The following is a 26,066-nucleotide window of genomic DNA, read 5'->3' as shown; positions in this document are numbered from 1 at the left end:
TCGTTTTTCATCAAAACATTTATTTTTTCGAATGTTGAAAAAAAGAATCAAAATGTCAAATGTATTGTGCCTCATTTTGAATAACCACTTTTTGAAGCCACACAGTGACCAAAATTGCCATTTTAACAGACTTTTCCTCCTACTCAGAAGCTTCTATTTCGACCAATTTCTGGAAGAAAAATGAGTCTCAACACCTTCATTTTAGTTCCAAACATGATAATTCACATTTAATAGTCATTTACAGTCAAAAAAGAAAACAATAAAAAATGACCATTTCTGACTATGTGGAGAAAGTTCGACAGGTCTGAGGTCATCATTTTTCATCAAAAAAAATATTTTTTCAAATGGTGAAAAAATGATTCAAAATGTCAAATGGATTGTGCCTCATGTTGAATAACCACTTTTTAAAGTCACACAGTGACCAAAATTGCCATTTTAACAGACTTTTCCTCCTTCTCAGAAGCTTCTATTTTGACCAATTTCTGGCAGAAAAATAACTCTAAACACACTTATTTTAGTTCCAAAAGCGATAATTCACATTTAATAGTAGTTTATAGTCAAAAGAGAAAACAATAAAAAATGAACATTTCTGACTATGTGGAGAAAGTTCGACAGGTCCGGGATCATCGTTTTCATCAAAAAAACTTCTTTTTTCAAATGTTGAAAAAATGATGCAAAATATCAAAAGGAATGTGCCTCATGTTGAATAACCACTTTTTAAAGCCCCACAGTGACCAAAATTGCAATTTTTACAGACTTTTCCTCCTACTCAGAAGCTTTAATTTCGATCAATTTCTGGCAGAAAAATGACTCTAAACACTCTTATTTTAGTTCCAAAAGTGATAATTCATATTTAATAGTCATTTACAGTCAAAAGAGAAAACATTAAAATATGACCATTTCTGACCATCTGGAGAAAGTTTGACAGGTCCAGGTTCATCGCTTTTCATCAAAAAAATTTTTTTTTCAAATGTTGAAAAAATGATTCAAAATTTCAAAAGGATTGTGCCTTATGTTGAATAACCACTTTTTAAAGCCACACAGTGACCAAAATTGCCATTTTAACAGACTTTTCCTCCTTCTCAGAAGCTTCTATTTTGATGAATTTCTGGCAGAAAAATGACTCTAAACACCTTCATTTTAGTTCCAAACATGATAATTCACATTTAATAGTCATTTACAGTCAAAAAAGAAAACAATAAAAAATGACCATTTCTGACTATGTGGAGAAAGTTCGACAGGTCTGAGGTCATCATTTTTCATCAAAAAAAATATTTTTTCAAATGGTGAAAAAATGATTCAAAATGTCAAATGGATTGTGCCTCATGTTGAATAACCACTTTTTAAAGTCACACAGTGACCAAAATTGCCATTTTAACAGACTTTTCCTCCTTCTCAGAAGCTTCTATTTCGACCAATTTCTGGCAGAAAAATAACTCTAAACACACTTATTTTAGTTCCAAAAGCGATAATTCAGATTTAATAGTAGTTTATAGTCAAAAGAGAAAACAATAAAAAATGAACATTTCTGACTATGTGGAGAAAGTTCGACAGGTCCAGGATCATCGTTTTCATCAAAAAAACTTGTTTTTTCAAATATTGAAAAAATGATGCAAAATATCAAAAGGATTGTGCCTCATGTTGAATAACCACTTGTTAGAGCCCCAAAGTGACCAAAGATTGCAATTTTTACAGACTTTTTCTCCTACTTTGAAGCTTCTATTTTGATGAATTTCTGGCAGAAAAATGACTCTAAACAGTCTTATTTTAATTCCAAAAGTGATAATTCATATTTAATAGTCATTTACAGTCAAAAAAGAAAAGAATAAAAAATGACCATTTCTGACCATCTGGAGAAAGTTTGACAGGTCCAGGTTCATCGTTTTTCATCAAAACATTTTTTTTTTCGAATGTTGAAAAAATGAATCAAAATGTCAAATGGATTGTGCCTCATTTTGAAAACCCACTTTTTGAAGCCACACAGTGACCAAAATTGCCATTTTAACAGACTTTTCCTCCTACTCAGAAGCTTCTATTTCGACCAATTTTTGTCAGAAAAATGACTCTAAACACCTTCATTTTAGTTCCAAACATGATAATTCACATTTAATAGTCATTTACAGTAAAAAAAGAAAACAATAAAAAATGACCATTTCTGACTATGTGGAGAAAGTTCGACAGGTCTGAGGTCATCATTTTTCATCAAAAAAAATATTTTTTCAAATGGTGAAAAAATTATTCAAAATGTCAAATGGATTGTGCCTCATGTTGAATAACCACTTTTTAAAGTCACACAGTGACCAAAATTGCCATTTTAACAGACTTTTCCTCCTTCTCAGAAGCTTCTATTTCGACCAATTTCTGGCAGAAAAATAACTCTAAACACACTTATTTTAGTTCCAAACGCGATAATTCACATTTAATAGTAGTTTATAGTCAAAAGAGAAAACAATAAAAAATGAACATTTCTGACTATGTGGAGAAAGTTCGACAGGTCCGGGATCATCGTTTTCATCAAAAAAACTTATTTTTTCAAATGTTGAAAAAATGATGCAAAATATCAAAAGGAATGTGCCTCATGTTGAATAACCACTTTTTAAAGCCCCACAGTGACCAAAATTGCAATTTTTACAGACTTTTCCTCCTACTCAGAAGCTTTAATTTCGATCAATTTCTGGCAGAAAAATGACTCTAAACACTCTTATTTTAGTTCCAAAAGTGATAATTCATATTTAATAGTCATTTACAGTCAAAAGAGAAAACATTAAAATATGACCATTTCTGACCATCTGGAGAAAGTTTGACAGGTCCAGGTTCATCGCTTTTCATCAAAAAAAATTTTTTTTCAAATGTTGAAAAAATGATTCAAAATTTCAAAAGGATTGTGCCTTATGTTGAATAACCACTTTTTAAAGCCACACAGTGACCAAAATTTCCATTTTAACAGACTTTTCCTCCTTCTCAGAAGCTTCTATTTTGATGAATTTCTGGCAGAAAAATGACTCTAAACACTCTTATTTTACTTCCAAAAGTGATAATTCATATTTAATAGTCATTTACAGTCAAAAAAGAAAACAATAAAAAATGACCATTTCTGACTATGTGGAGAAAGTTCGACAGGTCTGAGGTCATCATTTTTCATCAAAAAAAATATTTTTTCAAATGGTGAAAAAATGATTCAAAATGTCAAATGGATTGTGCCTCATGTTGAATAACCACTTTTTAAAGTCACACAGTGACCAAAATTGCCATTTTAACAGACTTTTCCTCCTTCTCAGAAGCTTCTATTTCGACCAATTTCTGGCAGAAAAATAACTCTAAACACACTTATTTTAGTTCCAAAAGCGATAATTCACATTTAATAGTAGTTTATAGTCAAAAGAGAAAACAATAAAAAATGAACATTTCTGACTATGTGAGAAAGTTCGACAGGTCCGGGATCATCGTTTTCATCAAAAAAACTTCTTTTTTCAAATGTTGAAAAAATGATGCAAAATATCAAAAGGAATGTGCCTCATGTTGAATAACCACTTTTTAAAGCCCCACAGTGACCAAAATTGCAATTTTTACAGACTTTTCCTCCTACTCAGAAGCTTTAATTTCGATCAATTTCTGGCAGAAAAATGACTCTAAACACTCTTATTTTAGTTCCAAAAGTGATAATTCATATTTAATAGTCATTTACAGTCAAAAGAGAAAACATTAAAATATGACCATTTCTGACCATCTGGAGAAAGTTTGACAGGTCCAGGTTCATCGCTTTTCATCAAAAAATTTTTTTTTTCAAATGTTGAAAAAATGATTCAAAATTTCAAAAGGATTGTGCCTTATGTTGAATAACCACTTTTTAAAGCCACACAGTGACCAAAATTGCCATTTTAACAGACTTTTCCTCCTTCTCAGAAGCTTCTATTTTGATGAATTTCTGGCAGAAAAATGACTCTAAACACCTTCATTTTAGTTCCAAACATGATAATTCACATTTAATAGTCATTTACAGTCAAAAAAGAAAACAATAAAAAATGACCATTTCTGACTATGTGGAGAAAGTTCGACAGGTCTGAGGTCATCATTTTTCATCAAAAAAAATATTTTTTCAAATGGTGAAAAAATGATTCAAAATGTCAAATGGATTGTGCCTCATGTTGAATAACCACTTTTTAAAGTCACACAGTGACCAAAATTGCCATTTTAACAGACTTTTCCTCCTTCTCAGAAGCTTCTATTTCGACCAATTTCTGGCAGAAAAATAACTCTAAACACACTTATTTTAGTTCCAAAAGCGATAATTCACATTTAATAGTAGTTTATAGTCAAAAGAGAAAACAATAAAAAATGAACATTTCTGACTATGTGGAGAAAGTTCGACAGGTCCGGGATCATCGTTTTCATCAAAAAAACTTATTTTTTCAAATGTTGAAAAAATTATGCAAAATATCAAAAGGATTGTGCCTCATGTTGAATAACCACTTTTTAAAGCCCCACAGTGACCAAAATTGCCATTTTTACAGACTTTTCCTCCTACTCAGAAGCTTCTATTTCGATAAATTTCTGGCAGAAAAATGACTCTGAACACTCTTATTTTAGTTCCAAAAGTGATAATTCATATTTAATAGTTATTTACAGTCAAAAGAGAAAACATTAAAATATGACCATTTCTGACCATCTGGAGAAAGTTTGACAGGTCCAGGTTCATCGTTTTTCATCAAAACATTTTTTTTTCAAATGTTGAAAAAATGATTCAAAATTTCAAAAGGATTGTGCCTTATGTTGAATAACCACTTTTTAAAGCCACACAGTGACCAAAATTGCCATTTTAACAGACTTTTTCTCCTACTAAGAAGCTTCTATTTCAACCAATTTCTGGAAGAAAAATGAGTCTCAACACCTTCATTTTAGTTCCAAACATGATAATTCACATTTAATAGTCATTTACAGTCAAAAAAGAAAACAATAAAAAATGACCATTTCTGACTATGTGGAAAAAGTTCGACAGGTCTGTGGCCATCGTTTTTCATCAAAAAAATTATTTTTTCAAATGTTGAAAAAACGATGCAAAATATCAAAAGGATTGTGCCTCATGTTGAATAACCACTTTTTAAAGCCCCACAGTGACCAAAATTGCCATTTTTACAGACTTTTCCTCCTACTCAGAAGCTTCTATTTTGATGAATTTCTGGCAGAAAAATGACTCTGAACACTCTTATTTTAGTTCCAAAAGTGATAATTCATATGTAATAGTTATTTACAGTCAAAAGAGAAAACATTAAAATATGACCATTTCTGACCATCTGGAGAAAGTTTGACAGGTCCAGGTTCATCGTTTTTCATCAAAACATTTTTTTTTTTCGAATGTTGAAAAAATGAATCAAAATATCAAAAGGATTGTGCCTCATGTTGAATAACCACTTTTTAAAGCCCCACAGTGACCAAAATTGCCATTTTAACAGACTTTTCCTCCTACTCAGAAGCTTCTATTTCGACCAATTTTTGTCAGAAAAATGACTCTAAACACCTTCATTTTAGTTCCAAACATGATAATTCACATTTAATAGTCATTTACAGTAAAAAAAGAAAACAATAAAAAATGACCATTTCTGACTATGTGGAGAAAGTTCGACAGGTCTGAGGTCATCATTTTTCATCAAAAAAAATATTTTTTCAAATGGTGAAAAAATTATTCAAAATGTCAAATGGATTGTGCCTCATGTTGAATAACCACTTTTTAAAGTCACACAGTGACCAAAATTGCCATTTTAACAGACTTTTCCTCCTTCTCAGAAGCTTCTATTTCGACCAATTTCTGGCAGAAAAATAACTCTAAACACACTTATTTTAGTTCCAAACGCGATAATTCACATTTAATAGTAGTTTATAGTCAAAAGAGAAAACAATAAAAAATGAACATTTCTGACTATGTGGAGAAAGTTCGACAGGTCCGGGATCATCGTTTTCATCAAAAAAACTTATTTTTTCAAATGTTGAAAAAATGATGCAAAATATCAAAAGGAATGTGCCTCATGTTGAATAACCACTTTTTAAAGCCCCACAGTGACCAAAATTGCAATTTTTACAGACTTTTCCTCCTACTCAGAAGCTTTAATTTCGATCAATTTCTGGCAGAAAAATGACTCTAAACACTCTTATTTTAGTTCCAAAAGTGATAATTCATATTTAATAGTCATTTACAGTCAAAAGAGAAAACATTAAAATATGACCATTTCTGACCATCTGGAGAAAGTTTGACAGGTCCAGGTTCATCGCTTTTCATCAAAAAAATTTTTTTTTCAAATGTTGAAAAAATGATTCAAAATTTCAAAAGGATTGTGCCTTATGTTGAATAACCACTTTTTAAAGCCACACAGTGACCAAAATTTCCATTTTAACAGACTTTTCCTCCTTCTCAGAAGCTTCTATTTTGATGAATTTCTGGCAGAAAAATGACTCTAAACACTCTTATTTTACTTCCAAAAGTGATAATTCATATTTAATAGTCATTTACAGTCAAAAAAGAAAACAATAAAAAATGACCATTTCTGACTATGTGGAGAAAGTTCGACAGGTCTGAGGTCATCATTTTTCATCAAAAAAAATATTTTTTCAAATGGTGAAAAAATGATTCAAAATGTCAAATGGATTGTGCCTCATGTTGAATAACCACTTTTTAAAGTCACACAGTGACCAAAATTGCCATTTTAACAGACTTTTCCTCCTTCTCAGAAGCTTCTATTTCGACCAATTTCTGGCAGAAAAATAACTCTAAACACACTTATTTTAGTTCCAAAAGCGATAATTCACATTTAATAGTAGTTTATAGTCAAAAGAGAAAACAATAAAAAATGAACATTTCTGACTATGTGGAGAAAGTTCGACAGGTCCGGGATCATCGTTTTCATCAAAAAAACTTCTTTTTTCAAATGTTGAAAAAATGATGCAAAATATCAAAAGGAATGTGCCTCATGTTGAATAACCACTTTTTAAAGCCCCACAGTGACCAAAATTGCAATTTTTACAGACTTTTCCTCCTACTCAGAAGCTTTAATTTCGATCAATTTCTGGCAGAAAAATGACTCTAAACACTCTTATTTTAGTTCCAAAAGTGATAATTCATATTTAATAGTCATTTACAGTCAAAAGAGAAAACATTAAAATATGACCATTTCTGACCATCTGGAGAAAGTTTGACAGGTCCAGGTTCATCGCTTTTCATCAAAAAAATTTTTTTTTCAAATGTTGAAAAAATGATTCAAAATTTCAAAAGGATTGTGCCTTATGTTGAATAACCACTTTTTAAAGCCACACAGTGACCAAAATTTCCATTTTAACAGACTTTTCCTCCTTCTCAGAAGCTTCTATTTTGATGAATTTCTGGCAGAAAAATGACTCTAAACACTCTTATTTTACTTCCAAAAGTGATAATTCATATTTAATAGTCATTTACAGTCAAAAAAGAAAACAATAAAAAATGACCATTTCTGACTATGTGGAGAAAGTTCGACAGGTCTGAGGTCATCATTTTTCATCAAAAAAAATATTTTTTCAAATGGTGAAAAAATGATTCAAAATGTCAAATGGATTGTGCCTCATGTTGAATAACCACTTTTTAAAGTCACACAGTGACCAAAATTGCCATTTTAACAGACTTTTCCTCCTTCTCAGAAGCTTCTATTTCGACCAATTTCTGGCAGAAAAATAACTCTAAACACACTTATTTTAGTTCCAAAAGCGATAATTCACATTTAATAGTAGTTTATAGTCAAAAGAGAAAACAATAAAAAATGAACATTTCTGACTATGTGGAGAAAGTTCGACAGGTCCGGGATCATCGTTTTCATCAAAAAAACTTCTTTTTTCAAATGTTGAAAAAATGATGCAAAATATCAAAAGGAATGTGCCTCATGTTGAATAACCACTTTTTAAAGCCCCACAGTGACCAAAATTGCAATTTTTACAGACTTTTCCTCCTACTCAGAAGCTTTAATTTCGATCAATTTCTGGCAGAAAAATGACTCTAAACACTCTTATTTTAGTTCCAAAAGTGATAATTCATATTTAATAGTCATTTACAGTCAAAAGAGAAAACATTAAAATATGACCATTTCTGACCATCTGGAGAAAGTTTGACAGGTCCAGGTTCATCGCTTTTCATCAAAAAATTTTTTTTTTCAAATGTTGAAAAAATGATTCAAAATTTCAAAAGGATTGTGCCTTATGTTGAATAACCACTTTTTAAAGCCACACAGTGACCAAAATTGCCATTTTAACAGACTTTTTCTCCTACTAAGAAGCTTCTATTTCAACCAATTTCTGGAAGAAAAATGAGTCTCAACACCTTCATTTTAGTTCCAAACATGATAATTCACATTTAATAGTCATTTACAGTCAAAAAAGAAAACAATAAAAAATGACCATTTCTGACTATGTGGAAAAAGTTCGACAGGTCTGTGGCCATCGTTTTTCATCAAAAAAATTATTTTTTCAAATGTTGAAAAAACGATGCAAAATATCAAAAGGATTGTGCCTCATGTTGAATAACCACTTTTTAAAGCCCCACAGTGACCAAAATTGCCATTTTTACAGACTTTTCCTCCTACTCAGAAGCTTCTATTTTGATGAATTTCTGGCAGAAAAATGACTCTGAACACTCTTATTTTAGTTCCAAAAGTGATAATTCATATGTAATAGTTATTTACAGTCAAAAGAGAAAACATTAAAATATGACCATTTCTGACCATCTGGAGAAAGTTTGACAGGTCCAGGTTCATCGTTTTTCATCAAAACATTTTTTTTTTTTCGAATGTTGAAAAAATGAATCAAAATGTCAAATGGATTGTGCCTCATTTTGAATAACCACTTTTTGAAGCCACACAGTGACCAAAATTGCCATTTTAACAGACTTTTCCTCCTACTCAGAAGCTTCTATTTCGACCAATTTCTGTCAGAAAAATGACTCTAAACACCTTCATTTTAGTTCCAAACATGATAATTCACATTTAATAGTCATTTACAGTCAAAAAAGAAAACAATAAAAAATGAACATTTCTGACTATGTGGAGAAAGTTCGACAGGTCCGGGATCATCGTTTTCATCAAAAAAACGTATTTTTTCAAATGTTGAAAAAATGATGCAAAATATCAAAAGGAATGTGCCTCATGTTGAATAACCACTTTTTAAAGCCCCACAGTGACCAAAATTGCAATTTTTACAGACTTTTCCTCCTACTCAGAAGCTTTAATTTCGATCAATTTCTGGCAGAAAAATGACTCTAAACACTCTTATTTTAGTTCCAAAAGTGATAATTCATATTTAATAGTCATTTACAGTCAAGAGAGAAAACATTAAAATATGACCATTTCTGACCATCTGGAGAAAGTTTGACAGGTCCAGGTTCATCGTTTTTCATCAAAAAATTTTTTTTTTCAAATGTTGAAAAAATGATTCAAAATTTCAAAAGGATTGTGCCTTATGTTGAATAACCACTTTTTTAAGCCACACAGTGACCAAAATTGCCATTTTAACAGACTTTTCCTCCTTCTCAGAAGCTTCTATTTCGACCAATTTCTGGCAGAAAAATGACTCTAAACACACTTATTTTAGTTCCAAAAGCGATAATTCACATTTAATAGTAGTTTATAGTCAAAAGAGAAAAGAATAAAAAATGAACATTTCTGACCATCTGGAGAAAGTTTGACAGGTCCAGGTTCATCGTTTTTCATCAAAACATTTTTTTTTTCGAATGTTGAAAAAATGAATCAAAATGTCAAATGGATTGTGCCTCATTTTGAATAACCACTTTTTGAAGCCACACAGTGACCAAAATTGCCATTTTAACAGACTTTTCCTCCTACTCAGAAGCTTCTATTTCGACCAATTTCTGGAAGAAAAATGAGTCTCAACACCTTCATTTTAGTTCCAAACATGATAATTCACATTTAATAGTCATTTACAGTCAAAAAAGAAAACAATAAAAAATGACCATTTCTGACTATGTGGAGAAAGTTCGACAGGTCTGTGGCCATCGTTTTTCATCAAAAAAATTATTTTTTCAAATGTTGAAAAAACAATGCAAAATATCAAAAGGATTGTGCCTCATGTTGAATAACCACATTTTAAAGCCCCACAGTGACCAAAATTGCCATTTTAACAGACTTTTCCTCCTACTCAGAAGCTTTATTTCGACCAATTTCTGGCATAAAAATGACTCTAAACACACTTATTTTAGTTCCAAAAGCGATAATTCACATTTAATAGTCGTTTACAGTCAAAAGGGAAAACATTAAAAAATGACCATTTCTGACCATCTGTAGAAAGTTCGACAGGTCCGAGGTCATCGTTTTTCATCCAAAAAATAATTTTTTCAAATGTTGAAAAAATGATGCAAAATGTCAAAAGGATTGTGCCTCATGTTGAATAAGCACTTTTTAAAGCCACACAGTGTCCAAAATTGCCATTTTAACAGACTTTTCCTCCTTCTCAGAAGCTTCTATTTCGACCAATTTCTGGCAGAAAAATGACTCTAAACACACTTATTTTAGTTCCAAAAGCGATAGTTCACATTTAATAGTCTTTTATAGTCAAAAGAGAAAACAATAAAAATGACCATTTCTGACTATGTGGAGAAAGTTCGACAGGTCTGTGGTCATCGTTTTTCATCAAAAAAAGTTATTTTTTCAAATGGTGAAAAAATGAATCAAAATGTCAAATGGATTGTGCCTCATTTTGAATAACCACTTTTTGAAGCCACACAGTGACCAAAATTGCCATTTTAACAGACTTTTCCTCCTTCTCAGAAGCTTCTATTTCGACCAATTTCTGTCAGAAAAATGACTCTAAACACACTTATTTTAGTTCCAAAAGCGATAATTCACATTTAATAGTAGTTTATAGTCAAAAGAGAAAACAATAAAAAATTAACATTTCTGACTATGTGGAGAAAGTTCGACAGGTCCGGGATCATCGTTTTCATCAAAAAAACTTATTTTTTCAAATGTTAAAAAAATGATGCAAAATATCAAAAGGAATGTGCCTCATGTTGAATAACCACTTTTTAAAGCCCCACAGTGACCAAAATTGCAATTTTTACAGACTTTTCCTCCTACTCAGAAGCTTTAATTTCGATCAATTTCTGGCAGAAAAATGACTCTAAACACTCTTATTTTAGTTCCAAAAGTGATAATTCATATTTAATAGTCATTTACAGTCAAAAGAGAAAACATTAAAATATGACCATTTCTGACCATCTGGAGAAAGTTTGACAGGTCCAGGTTCATCGTTTTTCATCAAAAATTATTATTTTTTCAAATGTTGAAAAAATGATTCAAAATTTCAAAAGGATTGTGCCTTATGTTCAATAACCACTTTTTAAAGCCACACAGTGACCAAAATTGCCATTTTAACAGACTTTTCCTCCTTCTCAGAAGCTTCTATTTCGACCAATTTCTGGCAGAAAAATGACTCTAAACACACTTATTTTAGTTCCAAAAGCGATAATTCACATTTAATAGTAGTTTATAGTCAAAAGAGAAAACAATAAAAAATGAACATTTCTGACTATGTGGAGAAAGTTCGACAGGTCCAGGATCATCGTTTTCATCAAAAAAACTTGTTTTTTCAAATGTTGAAAAAATGATGCAAAATATCAAAAGGATTGTGCCTCATGTTGAATAACCACTTGTTAGAGCCCCAAAGTGGCCAAAGATTGCAATTTTTACAGACTTTTTCTCCTACTTTGAAGCTTCTATTTTGATGAATTTCTGGCAGAAAAATGACTCTAAACACTCTTATTTTAGTTCCAAAAGTGATAATTCATATTTAATAGTCATTTACAGTCAAAAAAGAAAAGAATAAAAAATGACCATTTCTGACCATCTGGAGAAAGTTTGACAGGTCCAGGTTCATCGTTTTTCATCAAAACATTATTTTTTTCGAATGTTGAAAAAATGAATCAAAATGTCAAATGGATTGTGCCTCATTTTGAATAACCACTTTTTGAAGCCACACAGTGACCAAAATTGCCATTTTAACAGACTTTTCCTCCTACTCAGAAGCTTCTATTTCGACCAATTTCTGTCAGAAAAATGACTCTAAACACCTTCATTTTAGTTCCAAACATGATAATTCACATTTAATAGTCATTTACAGTCAAAAAGAAACAATAAAAAATGACCATTTCTGACTATGTGGAGAAAGTTCGACAGGTCTGACGTCATCATTTTTCATCAAAAAAAATATTTTTTCAAATGGTGAAAAAATGATTCAAAATGTCAAATGGATTGTGCCTCATGTTGAATAACCACTTTTTAAAGTCACACAGTGACCAAAATTGCCATTTTAACAGACTTTTCCTCCTTCTCAGAAGCTTCTATTTCGACCAATTTCTGGCAGAAAAATAACTCTAAACACACTTATTTTAGTTCCAAAAGCGATAATTCACATTTAATAGTAGTTTATAGTCAAAAGAGAAAACAATAAAAAATGAACATTTCTGACTATGTGGAGAAAGTTCGACAGGTCCGGGATCATCGTTTTCATCAAAAAAACTTCTTTTTTCAAATGTTGAAAAAATGATGCAAAATATCAAAAGGAATGTGCCTCATGTTGAATAACCACTTTTTAAAGCCCCACAGTGACCAAAATTGCAATTTTTACAGACTTTTCCTCCTACTCAGAAGCTTTAATTTCGATCAATTTCTGGCAGAAAAATGACTCTAAACACTCTTATTTTAGTTCCAAAAGTGATAATTCATATTTAATAGTCATTTACAGTCAAAAAAGAAAAGAATAAAAAATGACCATTTCTGACCATCTGGAGAAAGTTTGACAGGTCCAGGTTCATCGTTTTTCATCAAAACATTTATTTTTTCGAATGTTGAAAAAAAGAATCAAAATGTCAAATGTATTGTGCCTCATTTTGAATAACCACTTTTTGAAGCCACACAGTGACCAAAATTGCCATTTTAACAGACTTTTCCTCCTACTCAGAAGCTTCTATTTCGACCAATTTCTGTCAGAAAAATGACTCTAAACACCTTCATTTTAGTTCCAAACATGATAATTCACATTTAATAGTCATTTACAGTCAAAAAAGAAAACAATAAAAAATGACCATTTCTGACTATGTGGAGAAAGTTCGACAGGTCTGAGGTCATCATTTTTCATCAAAAAAAATATTTTTCCAAATGGTGAAAAAATTATTCAAAATGTCAAATGGATTGTGCCTCATGTTGAATAACCACTTTTTAAAGTCACACAGTGACCAAAATTGCCATTTTAACAGACTTTTCCTCCTTCTCAGAAGCTTCTATTTCGACCAATTTCTGGCAGAAAAATAACTCTAAACACACTTATTTTAGTTCCAAAAGCGATAATTCACATTTAATAGTAGTTTATAGTCAAAAGAGAAAACAATAAAAAATGAACATTTCTGACTATGTGGAGAAAGTTCGACAGGTCCGGGATCATCGTTTTCATCAAAAAAACTTATTTTTTCAAATGTTGAAAAAATGATGCAAAATATCAAAAGGATTGTGCCTCATGTTGAATAACCACTTTTTAAAGCCCCACAGTGACCAAAATTGCCATTTTTACAGACTTTTCCTCCTACTCAGAAGCTTCTATTTCGATCAATTTCTGGCAGAAAAATGACTCTGAACACTCTTATTTTAGTTCCAAAAGTGATAATTCATAGTTAATAGTTATTTACAGTCAAAAGAGAAAACATTAAAATATGACCATTTCTGACCATCTGGAGAAAGTTTGACAGGTCCAGGTTCATCGTTTTTCATCAAAACATTTTTTTTTTCAAATGTTGAAAAAATGATTCAAAATTTCAAAAGGATTGTGCCTTATGTTGAATAACCACTTTTTAAAGCCACACAGTGACCAAAATTGCCATTTTAACAGACTTTTCCTCCTACTCAGAAGCTTCTATTTCGACCAATTTTTGGAAGAAAAATGAGTCTCAACACCTTCATTTTAGTTCCAAACATGATAATTCACATTTAATAGTCATTTACAGTCAAAAAAGAAAACAATAAAAAATGACCATTTCTGACTATGTGGAGAAAGTTCGACAGGTCTGTGGCCATCGTTTTTCATCAAAAAAATTATTTTTTCAAATGTTGAAAAAACGATGCAAAATATCAAAAGGATTGTGCCTCATGTTGAATAACCACTTTTTAAAGCCCCACAGTGACCAAAATTGCCATTTTTACAGACTTTTCCTCCTACTCAGAAGCTTCTATTTCGATCAATTTCTGGAAGAAAAATGACTCTGAACACTCTTATTTTAGTTCCAAAAGTGATAATTCATATTTAATAGTTATTTACAGTCAAAAGAGAAAACATTAAAAAATGACCATTTCTGACCATCTGGAGAAAGTTTGACAGGTCCAGGTTCATCGTTTTTCATCAAAACATTTTTTTTTTCGAATGTTGAAAAAATGAATCAAAATGTCAAATGGATTGTGCCTCATTTTGAATAACCACTTTTTGAAGCCACACAGTGACCAAAATTGCCATTTTAACAGACTTTTCCTCCTACTCAGAAGCTTCTATTTCGACCAATTTCTGTCAGAAAAATGACTCTAAACACCTTCATTTTAGTTCCAAACATGATAATTCACATTTAATAGTCATTTACAGTCAAAAAGAAACAATAAGAAATGACCATTTCTGACTATGTGGAGAAAGTTCGACAGGTCTGAGGTCATCATTTTTCATCAAAAAAAATATTTTTTCAAATGGTGAAAAAATGATTCAAAATGTCAAATGGATTGTGCCTCATGTTGAATAACCACTTTTTAAAGTCACACAGTGACCAAAATTGCCATTTTAACAGACTTTTCCTCCTTCTCAGAAGCTTCTATTTCGACCAATTTCTGGCAGAAAAATAACTCTAAACACACTTATTTTAGTTCCCAAAGCGATAATTCACATTTAATAGTAGTTTATAGTCAAAAGAGAAAACAATAAAAAATGAACATTTCTGACTATGTCGAGAAAGTTCGACAGGTCCGGGATCATCGTTTTCATCAAAAAAACTTCTTTTTTCAAATGTTGAAAAAATGATGCAAAATATCAAAAGGAATGTGCCTCATGTTGAATAACCACTTTTTAAAGCCCCACAGTGACCAAAATTGCAATTTTTACAGACTTTTCCTCCTACTCAGAAGCTTTAATTTCGATCAATTTCTGGCAGAAAAATGACTCTAAACACTCTTATTTTAGTTCCAAAAGTGATAATTCATATTTAATAGTCATTTACAGTCAAAAGAGAAAACATTAAAATATGACCATTTCTGACCATCTGGAGAAAGTTTGACAGGTCCAGGTTCATCGCTTTTCATCAAAAAAATTTTTTTTTCAAATGTTGAAAAAATGATTCAAAATTTCAAAAGCATTGTGCCTTATGTTGAATAACCACTTTTTAAAGCCACACAGTGACCAAAATTTCCATTTTAACAGACTTTTCCTCCTTCTCAGAAGCTTCTATTTTGATGAATTTCTGGCAGAAAAATGACTCTAAACACTCTTATTTTAGTTCCAAAAGTGATAATTCATATTTAATAGTCATTTACAGTCAAAAAAGAAAAGAATAAAAAATGACCATTTCTGACCATCTGGAGAAAGTTTGACAGGTCCAGGTTCATCGTTTTTCATCAAAACATTTATTTTTTTGAATGTTGAAAAAAAGAATCAAAATGTCAAATGTATTGTGCCTCATTTTGAATAACCACTTTTTGAAGCCACACAGTGACCAAAATTGCCATTTTAACAGACTTTTCCTCCTACTCAGAAGCTTCTATTTCGACCAATTTCTGTCAGAAAAATTACTCTAAACACCTTCATTTTAGTTCCAAACATGATAATTCACATTTAATAGTCATTTACAGTCAAAAAAGAAAACAATAAAAAATGACCATTTCTGACTATGTGGAGAAAGTTCGACAGGTCTGAGGTCATCATTTTTCATCAAAAAAAATATTTTTCCAAATGGTGAAAAAATTATTCAAAATGTCAAATGGATTGTGCCTCATGTTGAATAACCACTTTTTAAAGTCACACAGTGACCAAAATTGCCATTTTAACAGACTTTTCCTCCTTCTCAGAAGCTTCTATTTCGACCAATTTCTGGCAGAAAAATAACTCTAAACACACTTATTTTAGTTCCAAAAGCGATAATTCACATTTAATAGTAGTTTATAGTCAAAAGAGAAAACAATAAAAAATGAACATTTCTGACTATGTGGAGAAAGTTTGACAGGTCCGGGATCATCGTTTTCATCAAAAAAACTTATTTTTTCAAATGTTGAAAAAATGATGCAAAATATCAAAAGGATTGTGCCTCATGTTGAAGAACCACTTTTTAAAGCCCCACAGTGACCAAAATTGCCATTTTTACAGACTTTTCCTCCTACTCAGAAGCTTCTATTTCGATCAATTTCTGGCAGAAAAATGACTCTGAACACTCTTATTTTAGTTCCAAAAGTGATAATTCATAGTTAATAGTTATTTACAGTCAAAAGAGAAAACATTAAAATATGACCATTTCTGACCATCTGGAGAAAGTTTGACAGGTCCAGGTTCATCGTTTTTCAACAAAACATTTTTTTTTCAAATGTTGAAAAAATGATTCAAAATTTCAAAAGGATTGTGCCTTATGTTGAATAACCACTTTTTAAAGCCACACAGTGACCAAAATTGCCATTTTAACAGACTTTTCCTCCTACTCAGAAGCTTCTATTTCGACCAATTTCTGGAAGAAAAATGAGTCTCAACACCTTCATTTTAGTTCCAAACATGATAATTCACATTTAATAGTCATTTACAGTCAAAAAAGAAAACAATAAAAAATGACCATTTCTGACTATGTGGAGAAAGTTCGACAGGTCTGTGGCCATCGTTTTTCATCAAAAAAATTATTTTTTCAAATGTTGAAAAAACGATGCAAAATATCAAAAGGATTGTGCCTCATGTTGAATAACCACTTTTTAAAGCCCCACAGTGACCAAAATTGCCATTTTTACAGACTTTTCCTCCTACTCAGAAGCTTCTATTTCGATCAATTTCTGGAAGAAAAATGACTCTGAACACTCTTATTTTAGTTCCAAAAGTGATAATTCATATTTAATAGTTATTTACAGTCAAAAGAGAAAACATTAAAATATGACCATTTCTGACCATCTGGAGAAAGTTTGACAGGTCCAGGTTCATCGTTTTTCATCAAAACATTTTTTTTTCAAATGTTGAAAAAATGATTCAAAATTTTAAAAGGATTGTGCCTTATGTTGAATAACCACTTTTTAAAGCCACACAGTGACCAAAATTGCCATTTTAACAGACTTTTCCTCCTACTCAGAAGCTTCTATTTCGACCAATTTCTGGAAGAAAAATGAGTCTCAACACCTTCATTTTAGTTCCAAACATGATAATTCACATTTAATAGTCATTTACAGTCAAAAAAGAAAACAATAAAAAAATGACCATTTCTGACTATGTGGAGAAAGTTCGACAGGTCTGTGGTCATCGTTTTTCATCAAAAAAATTATTTTTTCAAATGGTGAAAAAATGATTCAAAATGTCAAATGGATTGTGCCTCATGTTGAATAACCACTTTTTAAAGTCACACAGTGACCAAAATTGCCATTTTAACAGACTTTTCCTCCTTCTCAGAAGCTTCTATTTCAACCAATTTCTGGCAGAAAAATGACTCTAAACACACTTATTTTAGTTCCAAAAGCGATAATTCACATTTAATAGTAGTTTATAGTCAAAAGAGAAAACAATAAAAAATGAACATTTCTGACTATGTGGAGAAAGTTCGACAGGTCCGGGATCATCGTTTTCATCAAAAAAACTTATTTTTTCAAATGTTGAAAAAATGATGCAAAATATCAAAAGGAATGTGCCTCATGTTGAATAACCACTTTTTAAAGCCCCACAGTGACCAAAATTGCAATTTTTACAGACTTTTCCTCCTGCTCAGAAGCTTTAATTTCGATCAATTTCTGGCAGAAAAATGACTCTAAACACTCTTATTTTAGTTCCAAAAGTGATAATTCATATTTAATAGTCATTTACAGTCAAAAGAGAAAACATTAAAATATGACCATTTCTGACCATCTGGAGAAAGTTTGACAGGTCCAGGTTCATCGTTTTTCATCAAAAATTTTTTTTTTTCAAATGTTGAAAAAATGATTCAAAATTTCAAAAGGATTGTGCCTTATGTTGAATAACCACTTTTTAAAGCCACACAGTGACCAAAATTGCCATTTTAACAGACTTTTCCTCCTTCTCAGAAGCTTCTATTTCGACCAATTTCTGGCAGAAAAATGACTCTAAACACACTTATTTTAGTTCCAAAAGCGATAATTCACATTTAATAGTAGTTTATAGTCAAAAGAGAAAACAATAAAAAATGAACATTTCTGACTATGTGGAGAAAGTTCGACAGGTCCAGGATCATCGTTTTCATCAAAAAAACTTGTTTTTTCAAATGTTGAAAAAATGATGCAAAATATCAAAAGGATTGTGCCTCATGTTGAATAACCACTTGTTAAAGCCCCAAAGTGACCAAAGATTGCAATTTTTACAGACTTTTTCTCCTACTTTGAAGCTTCTATTTTGATGAATTTCTGGCAGAAAAATGACTCTAAACACTCTTATTTTAGTTCCAAAAGTGATAATTCATATTTAATAGTCATTTACAGTCAAAAAAGAAAAGAATAAAAAATGACCATTTCTGACCATCTGGAGAAAGTTTGACAGGTCCAGGTTCATCGTTTTTCATCAAAACATTTTTTTTTTCGAATGTTGAAAAAATGAATCAAAATGTCAAATGGATTGTGCCTCATTTTGAATAACCACTTTTTGAAGCCACACAGTGACCAAAATTGCCATTTTAACAGACTTTTCCTCCTACTCAGAAGCTTCTATTTCGACCAATTTCTGTCAGAAAAATGACTCTAAACACCTTCATTTTAGTTCCAAACATGATAATTCACATTTAATAGTCATTTACAGTCAAAAAGAAACAATAAAAAATGACCATTTCTGACTATGTGGAGAAAGTTCGACAGGTCTGAGGTCATCATTTTTCATCAAAAAAAATATTTTTTCAAATGGTGAAAAAATGATTCAAAATGTCAAATGGATTGTGCCTCATGTTGAATAACCACTTTTTAAAGTCACACAGTGACCAAAATTGCCATTTTAACAGACTTTTCCTCCTTCTCAGAAGCTTCTATTTCGACCAATTTCTGGCAGAAAAATAACTCTAAACACACTTATTTTAGTTCCAAAAGCGATAATTCACATTTAATAGTAGTTTATAGTCAAAAGAGAAAACAATAAAAAATGAACATTTCTGACTATGTGGAGAAAGTTCGACAGGTCCGGGATCATCGTTTTCATCAAAAAAACTTCTTTTTTCAAATGTTGAAAAAATGATGCAAAATATCAAAAGGAATGTGCCTCATGTTGAATAACCACTTTTTAAAGCCCCACAGTGACCAAAATTGCAATTTTTACAGACTTTTCCTCCTACTCAGAAGCTTTAATTTCGATCAATTTCTGGCAGAAAAATGACTCTAAACACTCTTATTTTAGTTCCAAAAGTGATAATTCATATTTAATAGTCATTTACAGTCAAAAGAGAAAACATTAAAATATGACCATTTCTGACCATCTGGAGAAAGTTTGACAGGTCCAGGTTCATCGCTTTTCATAAAAAAAATTTTTTTTTCAAATGTTGAAAAAATGATTCAAAATTTCAAAAGCATTGTGCCTTATGTTGAATAACCACTTTTTAAAGCCACACAGTGACCAAAATTTCCATTTTAACAGACTTTTCCTCCTTCTCAGAAGCTTCTATTTTGATGAATTTCTGGCAGAAAAATGACTCTAAACACTCTTATTTTAGTTCCAAAAGTGATAATTCATATTTAATAGTCATTTACAGTCAAAAAAGAAAAGAATAAAAAATGACCATTTCTGACCATCTGGAGAAAGTTTGACAGGTCCAGGTTCATCGTTTTTCATCAAAACATTTATTTTTTCGAATGTTGAAAAAAAGAATCAAAATGTCAAATGTATTGTGCCTCATTTTGAATAACCACTTTTTGAAGCCACACAGTGACCAAAATTGCCATTTTAACAGACTTTTCCTCCTACTCAGAAGCTTCTATTTCGACCAATTTCTGTCAGAAAAATTACTCTAAACACCTTCATTTTAGTTCCAAACATGATAATTCACATTTAATAGTCATTTACAGTCAAAAAAGAAAACAATAAAAAATGACCATTTCTGACTATGTGGAGAAAGTTCGACAGGTCTGAGGTCATCATTTTTCATCAAAAAAAATATTTTTCCAAATGGTGAAAAAATTATTCAAAATGTCAAATGGATTGTGCCTCATGTTGAATAACCACTTTTTAAAGTCACACAGTGACCAAAATTGCCATTTTAACAGACTTTTCCTCCTTCTCAGAAGCTTCTATTTCGACCAATTTCTGGCAGAAAAATAACTCTAAACACACTTATTTTAGTTCCAAAAGCGATAATTCACATTTAATAGTAGTTTATAGTCAAAAGAGAAAACAATAAAAAATGAACATTTCTGACTATGTGGAGAAAGTTTGACAGGTCCGGGATCATCGTTTTCATCAAAAAAACTTATTTTTTCAAATGTTGAAAAAATGATGCAAAATATCAAAAGGATTGTGCCTCATGTTGAATAACCACTTTTTAAAGCCCCACAGTGACCAAAATTGCCATTTTTACAGACTTTTCCTCCTACTCAGAAGCTTCTATTTCGATCAATTTCTGGCAGAAAAATGACTCTGAACACTCTTATTTTAGTTCCAAAAGTGATAATTCATAGTTAATAGTTATTTACAGTCAAAAGAGAAAACATTAAAATATGACCATTTCTGACCATCTGGAGAAAGTTTGACAGGTCCAGGTTCATCGTTTTTCATCAAAACATTTTTTTTTCAAATGTTGAAAAAATGATTCAAAATTTCAAAAGGATTGTGCCTTATGTTGAATAACCACTTTTTAAAGCCACACAGTGACCAAAATTGCCATTTTAACAGACTTTTCCTCCTACTCAGAAGCTTCTATTTCGACCAATTTCTGGAAGAAAAATGAGTCTCAACACCTTCATTTTAGTTCCAAACATGATAATTCACATTTAATAGTCATTTACAGTCAAAAAAGAAAACAATAAAAAATGACCATTTCTGACTATGTGGAGAAAGTTCGACAGGTCTGTGGCCATCGTTTTTCATCAAAAAAATTATTTTTTCAAATGTTGAAAAAACGATGCAAAATATCAAAAGGATTGTGCCTCATGTTGAATAACCACTTTTTAAAGCCCCACAGTGACCAAAATTGCCATTTTTACAGACTTTTCCTCCTACTCAGAAGCTTCTATTTCGATCAATTTCTGGCAGAAAAATGACTCTGAACACTCTTATTTTAGTTCCAAAAGTGATAATTCATATTTAATAGTTATTTACAGTCAAAAGAGAAAACATTAAAATATGACCATTTCTGACCATCTGGAGAAAGTTTGACAGGTCCAGGTTCATCGTTTTTCATCAAAACATTTTTTTTTCAAATGTTGAAAAAATGATTCAAAATTTTAAAAGGATTGTGCCTTATGTTGAATAACCACTTTTTAAAGCCACACAGTGACCAAAATTGCCATTTTAACAGACTTTTCCTCCTACTCAGAAGCTTCTATTTCGACCAATTTCTGGCAGAAAAATGACTCTAAACACACTTATTTTAGTTCCAAAAGCGATAATTCACATTTAATAGTAGTTTATAGTCAAAAGAGAAAACAATAAAAAATGAACATTTCTGACTATGTGGAGAAAGTTCGACAGGTCCAGGATCATCGTTTTCATCAAAAAAACTTGTTTTTTCAAATGTTGAAAAAATGAAGCAAAATATCAAAAGGATTGTGCCTCATGTTGAATAACCACTTGTTAAAGCCCCAAAGTGACCAAAGATTGCAATTTTTACAGACTTTTTCTCCTACTTTGAAGCTTCTATTTTGATGAATTTCTGGCAGAAAAATGACTCTAAACACTCTTATTTTAGTTCCAAAAGTGATAATTCATATTTAATAGTCATTTACAGTCAAAAAAGAAAAGAATAAAAAATGACCATTTCTGACCATCTGGAGAAAGTTTGACAGGTCCAGGTTCATCGTTTTTCATCAAAACATTTTTTTTTTCGAATGTTGAAAAAATGAATCAAAATGTCAAATGGATTGTGCCTCATTTTGAATAACCACTTTTTGAAGCCACACAGTGACCAAAATTGCCATTTTAACAGACTTTTCCTCCTACTCAGAAGCTTCTATTTCGACCAATTTCTGTCAGAAAAATGACTCTAAACACCTTCATTTTAGTTCCAAACATGATAATTCACATTTAATAGTCATTTACAGTCAAAAAGAAACAATAAAAAATGACCATTTCTGACTATGTGGAGAAAGTTCGACAGGTCTGAGGTCATCATTTTTCATCAAAAAAAATATTTTTTCAAATGGTGAAAAAATGATTCAAAATGTCAAATGGATTGTGCCTCATGTTGAATAACCACTTTTTAAAGTCACACAGTGACCAAAATTGCCATTTTAACAGACTTTTCCTCCTTCTCAGAAGCTTCTATTTCGACCAATTTCTGGCAGAAAAATAACTCTAAACACACTTATTTTAGTTCCAAAAGCGATAATTCACATTTAATAGTAGTTTATAGTCAAAAGAGAAAACAATAAAAAATGAACATTTCTGACTATGTGGAGAAAGTTCGACAGGTCCGGGATCATCGTTTTCATCAAAAAAACTTCTTTTTTCAAATGTTGAAAAAATGATGCAAAATATCAAAAGGAATGTGCCTCATGTTGAATAACCACTTTTTAAAGCCCCACAGTGACCAAAATTGCAATTTTTACAGACTTTTCCTCCTACTCAGAAGCTTTAATTTCGATCAATTTCTGGCAGAAAAATGACTCTAAACACTCTTATTTTAGTTCCAAAAGTGATAATTCATATTTAATAGTCATTTACAGTCAAAAGAGAAAACATTAAAATATGACCATTTCTGACCATCTGGAGAAAGTTTGACAGGTCCAGGTTCATCGCTTTTCATCCCAAAAATTTTTTTTTCAAATGTTGAAAAAATGATTCAAAATTTCAAAAGCATTGTGCCTTATGTTGAATAACCACTTTTTAAAGCCACACAGTGACCAAAATTTCCATTTTAACAGACTTTTCCTCCTTCTCAGAAGCTTCTATTTTGATGAATTTCTGGCAGAAAAATGACTCTAAACACTCTTATTTTAGTTCCAAAAGTGATAATTCATATTTAATAGTCATTTACAGTCAAAAAAGAAAAGAATAAAAAATGACCATTTTTGACCATCTGGAGAAAGTTTGACAGGTCCAGGTTCATCGTTTTTCATCAAAACATTTATTTTTTCGAATGTTGAAAAAAAGAATCAAAATGTCAAATGTATTGTGCCTCATTTTGAATAACCACTTTTTGAAGCCACACAGTGACCAAAATTGCCATTTTAACAGACTTTTCCTCCTACTCAGAAGCTTCTATTTCGACCAATTTCTGTCAGAAAAATGACTCTAAACACCTTCATTTTAGTTCCAAACATGATAATTCACATTTAATAGTCATTTACAGTCAAAAAAGAAAACAATAAAAAATGACCATTTCTGACTATGTGGAGAAAGTTCGACAGGTCTGAGGTCATCATTTTTCATCAAAAAAAATATTTTTCCAAATGGTGAAAAAATTATTCAAAATGTCAAATGGATTGTGCCTCATGTTGAATAACCACTTTTTAAAGTCACACAGTGACCAAAATTGCCATTTTTACAGACTTTTCCTCCTACTCAGAAGCTTCTATTTCGATCAATTTCTGGCAGAAAAATGACTCTGAACACTCTTATTTTAGTTCCAAAAGTGATAATTCATAGTTAATAGTTATTTACAGTCAAAAGAGAAAACATTAAAATATGACCATTTCTGACCATCTGGAGAAAGTTTGACAGGTCCAGGTTCATCGTTTTTCATCAAAACATTTTTTTTTCAAATGTTGAAAAAATGATTCAAAATTTCAAAAGGATTGTGCCTTATGTTGAATAACCACTTTTTAAAGCCACACAGTGACCAAAATTGCCATTTTAACAGACTTTTCCTCCTACTCAGAAGCTTCTATTTCGACCAATTTCTGGAAGAAAAATGAGTCTCAACACCTTCATTTTAGTTCCAAACATGATAATTCACATTTAATAGTCATTTACAGTCAAAAAAGAAAACAATAAAAAATGACCATTTCTGACTATGTGGAGAAAGTTCGACAGGTCTGTGGCCATCGTTTTTCATCAAAAAAATTATTTTTTCAAATGTTGAAAAAACGATGCAAAATATCAAAAGGATTGTGCCTCATGTTGAATAACCACTTTTTAAAGCCCCACAGTGACCAAAATTGCCATTTTTACAGACTTTTCCTCCTACTCAGAAGCTTCTATTTCGATCAATTTCTGGCAGAAAAATGACTCTGAACACTCTTATTTTAGTTCCAAAAGTGATAATTCATATTTAATAGTTATTTACAGTCAAAAGAGAAAACATTAAAATATGACCATTTCTGACCATCTGGAGAAAGTTTGACAGGTCCAGGTTCATCGTTTTTCATCAAAACATTTTTTTTTCAAATGTTGAAAAAATGATTCAAAATTTTAAAAGGATTGTGCCTTATGTTGAATAACCACTTTTTAAAGCCACACAGTGACCAAAATTGCCATTTTAACAGACTTTTCCTCCTACTCAGAAGCTTCTATTTCGACCAATTTCTGGAAGAAAAATGAGTCTCAACACCTTCATTTTAGTTCCAAACATGATAATTCACATTTAATAGTCATTTACAGTCAAAAAAGAAAACAATAAAAAAATGACCATTTCTGACTATGTGGAGAAAGTTCGACAGGTCTGTGGTCATCGTTTTTCATCAAAAAAATTATTTTTTCAAATGGTGAAAAAATGATTCAAAATGTCAAATGGATTGTGCCTCATGTTGAATAACCACTTTTTAAAGTCACACAGTGACCAAAATTGCCATTTTAACAGACTTTTCCTCCTTCTCAGAAGCTTCTATTTCAACCAATTTCTGGCAGAAAAATGACTCTAAACACACTTATTTTAGTTCCAAAAGCGATAATTCACATTTAATAGTAGTTTATAGTCAAAAGAGAAAACAATAAAAAATGAACATTTCTGACTATGTGGAGAAAGTTCGACAGGTCCGGGATCATCGTTTTCATCAAAAAAACTTATTTTTTCAAATGTTGAAAAAATGATGCAAAATATCAAAAGGAATGTGCCTCATGTTGAATAACCACTTTTTTTTTTCACAACCGTGTTTATTAAGAGTTCAATCAAGATTCAGGACAGCCCTCCACAGTCAGGAGGAGACTGTCAACAACACAGACAGAGAAAGGCATAGTAGTGAACTCAGAGTTTCATGGAAACAAAAGGGGCACGCCCCTAAACCCCCCAGCCCACCCACCCCCAACAGCATCCCCCAACACCCCTTCCAACTACCCACCCCTTATCCCACCCTAACCCAGTGCACGTGATCGCTAGTCAGCAACAGGAGACGGAAGCAAAGTCAGAGTTGGCTAATAGCCTAGGGCCCGGGGTCCACATCAAGGGCCAGCACATCATCAATGTCCGCTGGGGGATCGAGGTCCAGATCCCTGTAGTCTGCCCACCGCTTCCAAATCTTATAGTGTTTCCGGGGGCACCCCCTGGCCTCAAACACGGGTAATTCTAAACCCATCAGATAGTCCAACCCTGCCTTCCACGCACTCAGGGGGGGGGCACGTTCGCACTTCCATGCTTGGGCCAGGTCACGCTTAGCCACCACAAGTCCCAACAGCAGTAGGTGGCGCTTGTAAATGTTGCCCCCAACATTTTCCAGAATATGAAGAAGACCCAGCCTAGGGGTACGGGGAACATCCCACCCCAGCAC

The sequence above is a fragment of the Lissotriton helveticus genome, chromosome 9 (assembly GCF_964261635.1).
Source record: "Lissotriton helveticus chromosome 9, aLisHel1.1, whole genome shotgun sequence".
Taxonomy (NCBI): Eukaryota; Metazoa; Chordata; class Amphibia; order Caudata; family Salamandridae; genus Lissotriton; species Lissotriton helveticus.
Note: the sequence above shows the minus strand (reverse complement) of the source record.